At 44.7% G+C, this 15,942-nt stretch overlaps 1 protein-coding gene across 1 annotated transcript in view; it reads left to right on the top strand.

The window, feature by feature from the left end:
* Positions 1–1,472: 1,472 nt before the first annotated feature.
* The window catches only part of cplx2b (complexin 2b), a 60,605-nt gene continuing 46,135 nt past the window's right edge, over positions 1,473–15,942 (top strand). The window contains exon 1 of the mRNA XM_029660694.2: positions 1,473–1,560. The gene's annotated coding sequence lies outside the window, so the exon portion shown is untranslated. The remainder of the gene's footprint in view (positions 1,561–15,942) is intronic.

Raw genomic sequence — 15,942 nt, 5'->3', positions numbered from 1 at the left:
TGTAGGCCTTTAAGTTCTCTACTGAAGTCTGCCTGTTCTGTAGGCCTATAAATTCTCTACTCAAGTCTGACTGTTCTGTAGGCCTATACTTTTCTACCTAAGTCTGCCTGTTCTGTAGGCCTATACGTTTCTACTGAAGTCTGCCTGTTCTGTAGGCCTATACGTTTCTACTGAAGTCTGCCTGTTCTGTAGGCCTATAAATTCTCTACTCAAGTCTGCCTGTTCTGTAGGCCTATACTTTTCTACTTAAGTCTGCCTGTTCTGTAGGCCTATACGTTTCTACTGAAGTCTGCCTGTTCTGTAGGCCTATACGTTTCTACTGTAGTCTGATCAGATATCAGATATCATCTGAGATATCAGCTGATGTACGAAGGGCTATATAAATACATTTGATTTGATTTGAAGTCTGTCTGTTCTGTAGGCCTTTAAGTTCTCTACTGAAGTCTGCCTGTTCTGTAGGCCTTTAAGTTATCTACTGAAGTCTGCCTGTTCTGTAGGCCTTTAAGTTCTCTACTGAAGTCTGTCTGTTCTGTAGGCCTTTAAGTTCTCTACTGAAGTCTGCCTGTTCTGTAGGCCTTTAAGTTCTCTACTGAAGTCTGTCTGTTCTGTAGGCCTTTAAGTTCTCTACTGAAGTCTGTCTGTTCTGTAAAGTTCTCTACTGAAGTCTGCCTGTTCTGTAGGCCTTTAAGTTCTCTACTGAAGTCTGCCTGTTCTGTAGGCCTTTAAGTTCTCTACTGAAGTCTGCCTGTTCTGTAGGCCTTTAAGTTCTCTACTGAAGTCTACCTGTTCTGTAGGCCTTTAAGTTCTCTACTGAAGTCTGTCTGTTCTGTAGGCCTTTAAGTTCTCTACTGAAGACTGCCTGTTCTGTAGGCCTTTAAGTTCTCTACTGAAGACTGCCTGTTCTGTAGGCCTTTAAGTTCTCTACTGAAGTCTGTCTGTTCTGTAGGCCTTTAAGTTCTCTACTGAAGTCTGTCTGTTCTGTAGGCCTTTAAGTTCTCTACTGAAGTCTGTCTGTTCTGTAGGCCTTTAAGTTCTCTACTGAAGTCTGCCTGTTCTGTAGGCCTTTAAGTTCTCTACTGATGTCTGTCTGTTCTGTAGGCCTTTAAGTTCTCTACTGAAGTCTGCCTGTTCTGTAGGCCTTTAAATTCTCTACTGAAGTCTGCCAAAAAGCATAATGGGTTCTAAATAACAATATAACAGCACATTGTAGACAATCTTTATCCATGAAAAGTATTTTACAATAAGTCATATACATTACCAGAAATAACCATTTGGTGTCCATGAAATCTACTAAATCCGGGACTATATAAAGTTGACTATTCTAGGGGATACAAAAATGCGAACCGTGTATGTTGTGATATTTTCAGTATATTTCTTTGGCGAAGCTTGAAGTGGTAGTATGAATAGAGAAGGGGGCGGTAGGGAGAGGAAAATAGACGAGAGAGGGGGTAGACTGAGGGCGTGCGATACTACTGGAGCATTTAACAGTGGAGGATACAGACAGACTGGTTGGTTGGGGACCGAGAGAGCCGCTGCCTGACTTTCTCCAGTCGCTCGAAGGTTTGTAAAACTACCGATCAATTCATTCTGAGCAACAACAATTTACCATAGCTGGAACACGTTTTGACTCTCCACTTAACTGGTACTGAAACCAGCTAGGGCTACTGGTAGTGCGAACTGAAGTCGAAGATGGAGAAAGGGTTGGGCACGCGATGGTTTCAAGGCGTGTTGAGCTGTTAGTTTCAGCACGGTGTTGTTGGAAGAAGACAAGAGTGCTCATGGTTGTTGCCTATTTTGACACCATAATCTCGCCGTAGGTGAGGGGGAATTTGTGTCCTCCTCAAAGCTATTGAGCGCGGTTCAGAAAGGAGAGATGCGTGTGAGTAACGCTGATGTTTTTCCCGGAATGGGCAGTTGTTGTGCAAGCATTAGATAGTCTATTGAGATGCTCTATTCGATGAGCGATTGGTTTGAACAAAAATATTGACATGTCTATTGTGTTGTTTAAGTTGTACATGCATGTTATATGTTGTATGCGTAGACCAACGTGTTTTTGTTGACGGTGTAGGTTACCAGTCTGTGATGCTAAATTGATTAGCCAATATATGCATGCTATATATGCACTCACAACGTGTGTGTGTGTGTGTGTGTGTGTGTGAGAGAGACAGAGAGAGACAGAGAGAGAGATAATGTAAGTATACAGACTACAGAAACATCTAGTACACTGGTCCACCAATTAGACCATGTTAACCCTTGTTGTTGAGAACTGAAGGATGAGTTCAACATTTACAGTCAGTGCCAGTGTTTCACCATTAGCCTACCAATGGTAATACTTTTGACAGTTGCTTATAGCTGAAAGCAACATCCTCCAGCCATGTAAGTACAGTAGCCTATCAGAGCTTGGAGGCAGCCAACCCTACAGTTCATTCATGCAACCCTCATTCATGTTAAGTGCGAGAACCTTTTGGACAAAGATGTCATAATATGCAGTGAGGTCATATGGAATGCTTTGTTTGCATCCAATGCTAAAATGTTCAAGTAAAACACCTACAGTGTATGTTGTGACAATTGTATAGCTGTAATATTAGCCTACAGCCTCCAGCTGCTGAGGAGGAAATGCCACACAGGCTTGCCTGTCACCTAGTTGGAAAGAGATTAATTGTCTTGTCAATAGTGGGCTGACGATGACAGATGTGGAGATGGAGAGTTTGATGATTCCTGTGTGAGTTCTATTCTGTCAGCAGAGGAGATAGAGGGGGAGAGAGTGAGAGAGGGGTGAAGGAGAGAGAGGGGGAGAGAGTGAGAGAGGGGAGAAGGAGAGAGAGTGAGAGAAGGGAGAAGGAGAGAGAGGGTTGAGGGAGAGAGGGGGAGAGAGAAAGAGAGAGGGGGGAGAGAAAGAAAGAGAGAGAGAGAGAGAGAAAAGAGAGGGGGAGAGAGAGATAGAAAGAGGGAGGGGGAGAGAGAGAAACGAGACCTAGCTGCAGGCAGGGACTGAGCTGCTGAACCACAGAGGACTCAAACTGATGAATTATTAATACAATCTCCCACAGAAATAAACCTCAATCAAGATGTTGTGAGATGTTTATAATGCAATAATGAAAACAATAAAAAAACTACTGTTACAATTACCTGGACAAATTGTCCCTGTGATGAGGATGTTACCATGCTGGTTCAAAGGAATTGCCTCGATCTGTATTTCCGTAGCCAGTAGACATAGTGTTTGCCAAATGGCACCTTATTCCCTATATAGTGCACTACTTTTTACCAGTGTCCCAAAAGGCACCTTATTCCCTATATAGTGCACTACTTTTGACCAGAGGAGCTGATTGTAATTGAATAGAGCTTCTAGAGCTGAAATGAAACCAGGTAAGTGATAATGATTCTAATCTATAATTGAAATGGTATGCTGATGGTCCCTAAGAACTTCATGGATAGAGCTTCTAATCTATCTGAAATGGTATGCTGATGGTCTGACACACACACACACACACACACACACACACACAGCACAGTAACACACACAGTAGTGACATCATATACACGTACAGACCAGGTGAGATATACAGTTATGACGATGGGTGGTTCAACGATTGTATCCATAAGTAGTTAGCAGCACCTCGCTACGCCCACAGTAACATCTGTTAAACGCATGTATACGACCAATGACATCTGTTAAACGCGTGTATACGACCAATGACATCTGTTAAACGTGTGTATACGACCAATGACATCTGTTAAATGCGTGTATACGACCAATGACATCTGTTAAACGCGTGTATACGACCAGTGACATCTGTTAAATGCGTGTATACGACCAATGACATCTGTTAAACGTGTGTATACGACCAATGACATCTGTTAAACGTGTGTATACGACCAATGACATCTGTTAAATGCGTGTATACGACCAATGACATCTACTAAACGTGTGTATACGACCAATGACATCTGTTAAACGTGTGTATACGACCAATGACATCTGTTAAACGCGTGTATACGACCAATGACATCTGTTAAACGCGTGTATACGACCAATGACATCTACTAAACGTGTGTATACGACCAATGACATCTGTTAAACGCGTGTATACGACCAATGACATCTACTAAACGCGTGTATACGACCAATGACATCTGTTAAACGCATGTATACGACCAATGACATCTACTAAACGCGTGTATACGACCAATGACATCTGTTAAACGCGTGTATACGACCAATGACATCTACTAAACGTGTGTATACGACCAATGACATCTACTAAACGCATGTATACGACCAATGACATCTACTAAACGCATGTATACGACCAATGACATCTACTAAACGCGTGTATACGACCAATGACATCTGTTAAACGTGTGTATACGACCAATGACATCTGTTAAACGCGTGTATACGACCAATGACATCTGTTAAACGCGTGTATACGACCAATGACATCTACTAAACGCGTGTATACGACCAATGACATCTGTTAAACGCGTGTATACGACCAATGACATCTACTAAACGCGTGTATACGACCAATGACATCTACTAAACGCGTGTATACGACCAATGACATCTACTAAACGCGTGTATACGACCAATGACATCTGTTAAACGCGTGTATACGACCAATGACATCTACTAAACGCATGTATACGACCAATGACATCTGTTAAACGCGTGTATACGACCAATGACATCTGTTAAACGCGTGTATACGACCATGACATCTACTAAACGCGTGTATACGACCAATGACATCTGTTAAACGCGTGTATACGACCAATGACATCTGTTAAACGCGTGTATACGACCAATGACATCTGTTAAACGCGTGTATACGACCAATGACATCTGTTAAACGTGTGTATACGACCAATGACATCTACTAAACGCGTGTATACGACCAATGACATCTGTTAAACGCGTGTATACGACCAATGACATCTGTTAAACGCGTGTATACGACCAATGACATCTGTTAAACGTGTGTATACGACCAATGACATCTACTAAACGCATGTATACGACCAATGACATCTACTAAACGCATGTATACGACCAATGACATCTACTAAACGCATGTATACGACCAATGACATCTACTAAACGCATGTATACGACCAATGACATCTGTTAAACGTGTGTATACGACCAATGACATCTACTAAACGCATGTATACGACCAATGACATCTACTAAACGCATGTATACGACCAATGACATCTGTTAAACGTGTGTATACGACCAATGACATCTACTAAACGCATGTATACGACCAATGACATCTGTTAAACGCGTGTATACGACCAATGACCTCTACTAAACGTGTGTATACGACCAATGACATCTGTTAAACGTGTGTATACGACCAATGACATCTACTAAACGCGTGTATACGACCAATGACATCTACTAAACGCATGTATACGACCAATGACCTCTACTAAACGCGTGTATACGACCAATGACATCTACTAAACGTGTGTATACGACCAATGACATCTGTTAAATGCGTGTATACGACCAATGACATCTGTTAAACGCGTGTATACGACCAATGACATCTGTTAAACGCGTGTATACGACCAATGACATCTGTTAAACGTGTGTATACGACCAATGACATCTGTTAAACGCGTGTATACGACCAATGACATCTGTTAAATGCGTGTATACGACCAATGACATCTGTTAAACGCGTGTATACGACCAATGACATCTACTAAACGCGTGTATACGACCAATGACATCTGTTAAACGTGTGTATACGACCAATGACATCTGTTAAATGCGTGTATACGACCAATGACATCTGTTAAATGCGTGTATACGACCAATGACATCTGTTAAACGTGTGTATACGACCAATGACATCTGTTAAACGCATGTATACGACCAATGACATCTACTAAACGCATGTATACGACCAATGACATCTACTAAACGCATGTATACGACCAATGACATCTACTAAACGCATGTATACGACCAATGACATCTACTAAACGCATGTATACGACCAATGACATCTACTAAACGCGTGTATACGACCAATGACATCTGTTAAACGCGTGTATACGACCAATGACATCTGTTAAACGCGTGTATACGACCAATGACATCTGCTAAACGCGTGTATACGACCAATGACATCTGTTAAACGCGTGTATACGACCAATGACATCTACTAAACGTGTGTATACGACCAATGACATCTGTTAAACGTGTGTATACGACCAATGACATCTGTTAAACGCGTGTATACGACCAATGACATCTGTTAAACATGTGTATACGACCAGTAAATATTTGATTTGACATCACTAATATTTGCCCTTTTAGTGTTTACAGTAGCCTAACAGTACAGAACAACACTGCTGCTGTTGTTGTTGTTACACTCGGTTTTGCAGATGAGGACGTTGAATCGTTTTGACGGAGGCTAATTAGACCCCACAGTGTAGAGAAGGGGGGGGTTCCCCAGGTACCTCTCAGCAGGGGGTCAATAAGACAAGACCCCGCAGGGGGGGGGGGGGTTGTTCAATGAGCTGAAACATTCACATTCTTCACAACCTTGCAGATAGAATTGTATTGAATAGAACAGCTGACATGATTTTATCCTTTATTTAAACTAGGCAAGTCAGAACAAAAAAGAACACATTCTTATTTACAATGACGGCCTAACCCAGACAAAACCCTAACCCGGGCAACGTTGGGGCCAATTGTGCACCGCCCTATGGGACTCCCAATCACGGCCGGTTGTGATACAGCCTGGAATCAATCGAGAAGAAAAAGAAACGCACACCTATTTAGGCGAGGTGCTGGCTAGCGGATTAGACAACTTGAAAATAAAGGGGAGCTGCACACTCACGGAGCTCAGATGCAAAAATGTAAAATCCAACGTTTCGACAGGCAAGCTGTCTTCATCAGAGTATAATGAGGCTGGAATCAAACCAGGGTCTGTAGTGACGCCTCTAGCACTGAGATGCAGTGCCTTTAGACTGCTGCTCCACTTGGGAGCCCCTAAATGTGTCTCTTCATTTCTGTCTGATTATTCTGTCATGTTGCTCCCTCCCCATGGGAGGCCACTAACAGGCCACTAACAGACCCAGGAACCTGCTTCTGTGGTCACTGATAGGCCACGAACAGACCCAGGAACCTGCTTCTGTGGTCACTGATAGGCCACTAACAGACCCAGGAACCTGGTTCTGTGGTCACTGATAGGCCACTAACAGACCCAGGAACCTGCTTCTGTGGTCACTGATAGGCCACTAACAGACCCCAGGAACCTGGTTCTATGGTCACTGATAGGCCACTAACAGACCCCAGGAACCTGGTTCTATGGTCACTGATAGGCCACTAACAGACCCCGGGAACCTGGTTTTGTGGTCACTGATAGGCCACTAACAGACCCAGGAACCTGCTTATGTGGTCACTGATAGGCCACTAACAGACCCCAGGAACCTGGTTCTGTGGTCACTGATAGGACACTAACAGACCCAGGAACCTGGTTCTGTGGTCACTGATAGGCCACCAGGAACCTGCTTCTGTGGTCACTGATAGGCCACTAACAGACCCCAGGAACCTGGTTCTATGGTCACTGATAGGCCACTAACAGACCCCAGGAACCTGGTTCTGTGGTCACTGATAGGCCACTAACAGACCCAGGAACCTGGTTCTGTGGTCACTGATAGGCCACTAACAGACCCCAGGAACCTGGTTCTGTGGTCACTGATAGGCCACTAACAGACCCCAGGAACCTGGTTCTGTGGTCACTGATAGGCCACTTACCGGCCAGCAGCACTTTGCTTTCTCTCTTCTATTTCACTAGAGGAGGAGGGAACCCCTCGTGGGCTCATTGAACCACTCCCGACAAACAAATCAGCGCCACAGTACAGTACCAGACAGATGACTGAGGGATGTTTTTGAGACCGATCTAAACATAATTTCTGCTCTTATGCAGAGTAACGCTCTCTTCTAGTCCACAACCATTGTAGAAGCACTGATGTAAAGCAGCTGTTCAACATTTAAAAGTTCACTCTTAAGAAGGAAATGGAAAAACAGTGCCAAGTCAGTACGTGCCTACTAAGAGTCTGCCCAGTCAGCGCGTGTCTTGCTAGTGAACCTTTTGTTAAAGGGTTCTGTGATTAATGTAAACCCCTGAGTGAATCATGTGTTTGTATCACAATGTGTGTTGCTGATAAGCACTTCCCTGACTGACAATAGGCCTCGCTAGGATGGGCCTCACTAGAATGGGCCTCGCTAGGATGGGCCTCGCTAGGATGGGCCTTGCTAGGATGGGTTTCGCTAGGATGGGCCTCGGTAGGATGGGTCTCGCTAGGATGGATTTTGCTAGGATGGGCCTCACTCTGATGGGCCTTGCTAGGATGGGTCTCGCTAGGATGGGGCTCGCTAGGATGGGCCTCGCTAGGATGGGTTTCGCTAGGATGGGTCTCTCTAGGATGGGCCTCGCTAGGATGGGTCTCGCTAAGATGGGCCTCGCTAGGATGGGCCTCACTCTGATGGGTCTCGCTAGGATGGGCCTCACTCTGATGGTTTTTGCGAGGATGGGCCTCACTCTGATGGTTTTTGCGAGGATGGGCCTTACTCTGATTCATGGGTCTCGCTAGGATGGGCCTCGCTATGATAGGCCTCACTCTGATGGGTCTCGCTAGGATGGGCCTCACTCTGATGGGCCTTGCTAGGATGGGCCTCGCTAGGATGGGCCTCGCTAGGATGGGTTTCGCTAGGATGGGCCTCGCTAGGATGGGTCTCTCTAGGATGGGCCTCACACTGATGGGTCTCGCTAGGATGGGCCTCACTCTGATGGGTCTCGCTAGGATGGGCCTCACTCTGATGGGTCTCGCTAGGATGGGCCTCACTCTGATGGTTTTCGCGAGGATGGGCCTTACTCTGATTTATGGGTCTTGCTAGGATGGGCCTCTCTACGATAGGCCTCACTCTGATGGATCTCGCTAGGATGGGCCTCACTCTGATGGGCCTCGCTAGGATGGGCCTCACTCTGATGGGCCTCGCTAGGATGGGTTTCACTCTGATGGGCCTCGCTAGGATGGGCCTCGCTAGGATGGGCCTCGCTAGGATGGGTCTCGCTAGGATGGGCCTTGCTAGGATGGCTCTCGCTAGGATGGCTCTCGCTAGGATGGGACTCGCTTGGATGGGCCTCGCTAGGATGGGTTTCGCTAGGATGGGCCTCACTCTGATGGGTCTCGCTAGGATGGGCCTCACTCTGATGGGCCTCGCTAGCATGGGCCTCCCTCTAATGGGCCTCGCTAGGATGAGCCTCACTCTGATGGGCCTCGTTAGGATGGGTCTCAATCTGATGGGCCTCGCTAGGATGGGCCTCCCAAGGATGGGTTTCGCTAGGATGGGCCTCACTCTGATGGGCCTCGCTAGGATGGGCCTCACTCTGATGGGTCTCGCTAGCATGGGCCTCCCTCTAATGAGCCTCGCTAGGATGGGTTCTCAATCTGATGGGCCTCGCTAGGATGGTTCTCGCTAGGATGGGCCTCGCTAGGATGGGCCTCCCAAGGATGGGCCTTGCTACGATGGGCCTTACGTGAGATCTAACAACTGCTGAGTCATATCCTCATCTGGCTGTTTGGACAACCAGGGAGGGAGTTCTCTGATGGGGTGACCAGCTCGTGCCAATTCGCTCCCTCATCTTCCCGTTGGCCCCTTTCACCCCCCGATCCGTGTTAGCAGACCTGAAGGGTCTGAATATACACTGTATAAGTTCTGACGGGGTGACTGGTAATAGAGATGTACTTCTCCTGTTCCTCCTGCAGCCAGGACACCCACACTCTCACTGCCTCTAGTTGATGTAAGAAGTGGTTGTCCTGGTAACAACCCCTTAGACCTGTTGCTATGAAGCTAAACAGAGTGCTGTAGGTGGGAAGACAGCTAGGAAGACAGTTTGGAGCTCTGCATTGAACACAGTTCCTGGCACAGGTGCTGTATCCATTGTTTCTCCCTAAATATTGTCACTAGAGTCGTCACCCTTTAAAGGAGCATTGCTGAAGACAAGGTGTGGTACAATAAAATTACATCAGCTTCTGGATTTGAACCAGGGACTGTAGTGACGCCTCTCTTGCACTGAGATGCAGTGCCTTAGACAGCTGCGCCACTCGGGAGCCCAATATATGTCCAAGTTATGGATATTCATGAAGGGAATATTCTCATCCACCAGCTTGCTCTCTCTCTCTCTCTAGCAGTTGGTCCTGGAAACGACGCTAGTAGACAAGAGACAAGGAACCTTTTGTCATACATATGTTATTAGACTACGCAACCTAGCCTGGTCCCAGATCTGTTGTACTGTCTTGCCACTTAGCTTGCCAATAGGAGTTTTCCTCTCTACACTGTTTCTTCCATAACCTTGTTTCCTCTCTATCCAGTTTCCCCCCTACCCAAACCTGGGTCAATTGTGCACCGACCTATGGGACTCCCAATCACGACCGGATGTGACACAGCCTGGATTTGAACCGGGAGATGCAGTGCCTTAGATCACTGCGCCACTCGGGAGCCTAACGTAAAAAAATAATAAATAAATAAATAAAAAAATAACTCCAGACAGGTTGTGTTCAGGACAGAGACAATTCACTTTCTGTCAGTTAGATGTTAATAGTTTTGTTTATTTGACAGGGACATTGACAATGTATTACAGATTGTAGCTACAGCTAATTATCATCTGTATAAACCTACCAAAACCAAACAAACTATGAATTCATTCATATGGTTGCTCACAAATCTCACACCGTGCACACGTCTGATGGAGTTTGCGTTGTGCTTTGCCTTTGTCACTGAAACATCTGTGGGCCTGGTTCAATGCACGACTGACAGGATATTTTTGATACAGCAATAGTTCAACCATCATTCTGCTATGAATTTTGTTTGAAGCCAATTTAGTCTAATTTGCTGTTTTGTATGCTCTTGTCTAAACATTTATGCACATCTGATTCATCAGGAAATCATAGACTGGAAATAGGTCAGACAATTAATTTCACACACTGCACTTTTATGCAGAATATAAATAAATATGTGTTTTTATCTTATTTATGGATAGGCCTTCATATTCTTCAACATGGACGTGTGCCATGTTGTCACATCATACACCCTATTGTGGCTAAGACCGGGGACAGGACAGGACAGGGCAGGACAGGGTTGGATAGGGTTGGACAGGACAGAGCAGGACAGGGTTGGACAGGGTTGGACAGGACAGGGTTGGACAGGACAGTGCAGGACAGAGCAGGACAGGGTTGGAAAGGGTAGGAAAGGACACGACAGGGCAGGACAGGGTTGGACAAGGTAGGACAGGACATGGCAGGGCAGGACAGAGCAGAACAGGGTTGGAAAGGGTAGGACAGGACACGACAGGGTTGGTCAGGGTAGGACAGGACAGGGTATGGTAGAACGGGGATATATCCACGTCCGATAGGGAGGGCAGAGCAGGACAGGGTAGAGCAGTGTAGGACAGGACAGGGTAGGACAAGGTAGGGCAGGGTAGGACTGGACTGGGTAGGACAGGGATATCTCCACCCCCGATAGGGAGGGCATGACAGGATAGGGCAGGGTATGACAGGGTAGGACTGGACTGGGTAGGACAGGGATATCTCCACATCCGATAGGGAGGGGAGGGCAGGGCAGGGTAGGACAGGGATATCTCCACATCCGATAGGGAGGGGAGGGCAGGACAGGGTAGAGCAGTGTAGGACAGGACAGGGTAGAACAAGACAGGGTAGGACAAGGTAGGGCAGGGTAGGGACTGGGTAGGGGGATATCTCCACCCCCGATAGGGAGGGGAGGGCAGGACAGGGTAGAGCAGTGTAGGACAGGACAGGGTAGGACAGGACAGGGTAGGACAAGGTAGGGCAGGGTAGGACTGGACTGGTAGGACAGGGATATCTCCACCCCGATAGGGAGGGCAGGGTAGGGCAGGGTAGGACTGGACTGGGTAGGACAGGGATATCTCCACATCCGATAGGGAGGGGGTAGGGCAGGGTAGGACTGGGTAGGACTGGGTAGGACAGGGATATCTCCACATCCGATAGGGAGGGCAGAACCCTGAGTTTGAATCAATTGTAGATGATGTCAGATCCACTTTGTAAACCAGGGAGGGCTATTTTGAGTGTAACTTAATTACCCCCTTCCATTTCCCCTTACACACATACACTCACACACACACACACACACACACACACACACACAGAGTAAGGCAAGGTCCCCAGACCTTTAACCCAGACGTTGCCAGAGACACAGATTCACTGATGCCACTAATTCACTGATGGCACTTATGATAAAATAAAATAAATAACAATAATAATAATATGTTTCATTTGCGACTTTTAAGATACCCAAGATATTCATGAAGATCCCCAAATACCAGATACCCAAATCAATTAGCAAATATAAACATGACAATACTAAAAGCAAAGTGAATTACACTTTGGTTGATACGCTATCAATAATGGCAATGGGTTACAGTCCAGTACTGTTACTAATGGGTTACAGTCCAGTACTGTTACTAATGGGTTACAGTCCAGTACTGTTACTAATGGGTTACAGTCCAGTACTGTTACTAATGGGTTACAGTCCAGTACTGTTACTAATGGGTTACAGTCCAGTACTGTTACTAATGGGTTACAGTCCAGTACTGTTACTAATGGGTTACAGTCCAGTACTGTTACTAATGGGTTACAGTCCAGTACTGTTACTAATGGGTTACAGTCCAGTCCAGTACTGTTACTAATGGGTTACAGTCCAGTACTGTTACTAATGGGTTACAGTCCAGTACTGTTACTAATGGGTTACAGTCCAGTACTGTTACTAATGGGTTACAGTCCAGTACTGTTACTAATGGGTTACAGTCCAGTACTGTTACTAATGGGTTACAGTCCAGTACTGTTACTAATGGGATACAGTCCAGTACTGTTACTAATGTGATACAGTCCAGAACTGTTACTAATGGGATACAGTCCAGTACTGTTACTAATGGGATACAGTCAAGTACTGTTACTAATGGGTTACAGTCCAGTACTGTTACTAATGGGATACAGTCCAGTCCAGTACTGTTACTAATGGGATACAGTCCAGTACTGTTACTAATGGGATACAGTCCAGTCCAGTACTGTTACTAATGGGTTACAGTCCAGTACTGTTACTAATGGGATACAGTCCAGTCCAGTACTGTAACTAATGGGTTACAGTCCAGTACTGTTACTAATGGGATACAGTCCAGTACTGTCACTAATGGGATACAGTCCAGTCCAGTACTGTTACTAATGGGATACAGTCCAGTACTGTTACTAATGGGATACAGTCCAGTACTGTTACTAATGGGATACAGTCCAGTACTGTTACTAATGGGATACAGTCCAGTCCAGTACTGTTACTAATGGGTTACAGTCCAGTACTGTTACTAATGGGATACAGTCCAGTACTGTTACTAATGGGTTACAGTCCAGTACTGTTACTAATGGGTTACAGTCCAGTCCAGTACTGTAACTAATGGGATACAGTCCAGTACTGCTACTAATGGGATAAAGTCCAGTACTGTTACTAATGGGATACAGTCCAGTACTGCTACTAATGGGATAAAGTCAAGTACTGTTACTAATGGGATACAGTCCAGTACTGTTACTAATGGGATACAGTCCAGTACTGTTACTAATGGGTTACAGTCTAGTACTGTTACTAATGGGTTACAGTCCAGTACTGTTACTAATGGGATACAGTCCAGTACTGTTACGAATGGGTTACAGTCCAGTACTGTTACTAATGGGATACAGTCCAGTACTGTTACTAATGGGATACAGTCCAGTACTGTTACGAATGGGTTACAGTCCAGTACTGTTACTAATGGGTTACAGTCCAGTCCAGTACTGTTACTAATGGGATACAGTCCAGTACTGTTACTAATGGGATACAGTCCAGTACTGTTACGAATGGGATACAGTCCAGTACTGTTACGAATGGGATACAGTCCAGTCCAGTACTGTTACTAATGGGATACAGTCCAGTACTGTTACTAATGGGATACAGTCCAGTACTGTTACTAATGGGTTACAGTCCAGTACTGTTACTAATGGGTTACAGTCCAGTACTGTTACGAATGGGATACAGTCCAGTCCAGTACTGTTACTAATGGGATACAGTCCAGTACTGTTACTAATGGGATACAGTCAAGTACTGTTACTAATGGGATACAGTCCAGTAATGTTACTAATGGGTTACAGTCCAGTACTGTTACTAATGGGATACAGTCCAGTACTGTTACTAATGGGTTACAGTCCAGTCCAGTACTGTTACTAATGGGTTACAGTCCAGTACTGTTACTAATGGGTTACAGTCCAGTCCAGTACTGTTACTAATGGGATACAGTCCAGTACTGTTACTAATGGGATACGGTCCAGTACTGTTACTAATGGGATACAGTCCAGTCCAGTACTGTTACTAATGGGATACAGTCTAAAAAAAAGCATGAGCTGACGCACAACCAATAAGGTGTTGACTAATGGTAGTGAACTGTATAATGTGTATAGAGGTGATGACTAATGGTAGTGAACTGTATAATGTGTGTAGAGGTGATGACTAATGGTAGTGAACTGTATAATGTGTAGAGGTGATGACTAATGGTAGTGAACTGTATAATGTGTAGAGGTGATGACTAATGGTAGTGAACTGTATAATGTGTGTAGAGGTGATGACTAATGGTAGTGAACTGTATAATGTGTGTAGAGGTGATGACTAATGGTAGTGAACTGTATAATGTGTAGAGGTGATGACTAATGGTAGTGAACTGTATAATGTGTAGAGGTGATGACTAATGGTAGTGAACTGTATAATGTGTAGTGGTGATGACTAATGGTAGTGAACTGTATAATGTGTAGAGGTGATGACTAATGGTAGTGAACTGTATAATGTGTGTAGAGGTGATGACTAATGGTAGTGAACTGTATAATGTGTAGAGGTGATGACTAATGGTAGTGAACTGTATAATGTGTAGAGGTGATGACTAATGGTAGTGTATAATGTGTAGAGGTGATGACTAATGGTAGTGAACTGTATAATGTGTGTAGAGGTGATGACTAATGGTAGTGAACTGTATAATGTGTAGAGGTGTTGACTAATGGTAGTGAACTGTATAATGTGTGAGAGGTGATGACTAATGGTAGTGAACTGTATAATGTGTAGAGGTGATGACTAATGGTAGTGAACTGTATAATGTGTAGAGGTACTAATGGTAGGAACTGTATGAGAGGTGATGACTAATGGTAGTGAACTGTATAATGTGTAGAGGTGATGACTAATGGTAGTGAACTGTATAATGTGTAGAGTGAGACTAATGGTGTGAACTGACTAATGTGTAGAGGTGCTGACTGAAACTGTATAATGTGTAGAGGTGATGACTAATGGTAGTGAACTGTATAATGTGTAGAGGTGCTGACTAATGGTAGTGAACTGTATAATGTGTAGAGGTGATGACTAATGTAGAGGTGATGAGTGAACTGTATAATGTGTGTAGAGGTGATGACTAATGGTAGTGAACTGTATAATGTGTAGAGGTGATGACTAATGGTAGTGAACTGTATAATGTGTAGAGGTGATGACTAATGGTAGTGAACTGTATAATGTGTAGAGGTGATGACTAATGGTAGTGAACTGTATAATGTGTAGAGGTGATGACTAATGGTAGTGAACTGTATAATGTGTAGAGGTGATGACTAATGGTAGTGAACTGTATAATGTGTAGAGGTGATGACTAATGGTAGTGAACTGTATAATGTGTAGAGGTGATGACTAATGGTAGTGAACTGTATAATGTGTAGAGGTGATGACTAATGGTAGTGAACTGTATAATGTGTGTAGAGGTGATGACTAATGGTAGTGAACTGTATAATGTGTAGAGGTGATGACTAATGGTAGTGAACTGTATA

Source organism: Oncorhynchus nerka, linkage group LG5, assembly GCF_034236695.1.
Source record: "Oncorhynchus nerka isolate Pitt River linkage group LG5, Oner_Uvic_2.0, whole genome shotgun sequence".
In the NCBI taxonomy this organism is placed as follows: domain Eukaryota; kingdom Metazoa; phylum Chordata; class Actinopteri; order Salmoniformes; family Salmonidae; genus Oncorhynchus; species Oncorhynchus nerka.
The sequence above is the reverse complement of the archived record's forward strand: the minus strand, read 5'-3'. Positions and strand labels throughout refer to the sequence as shown.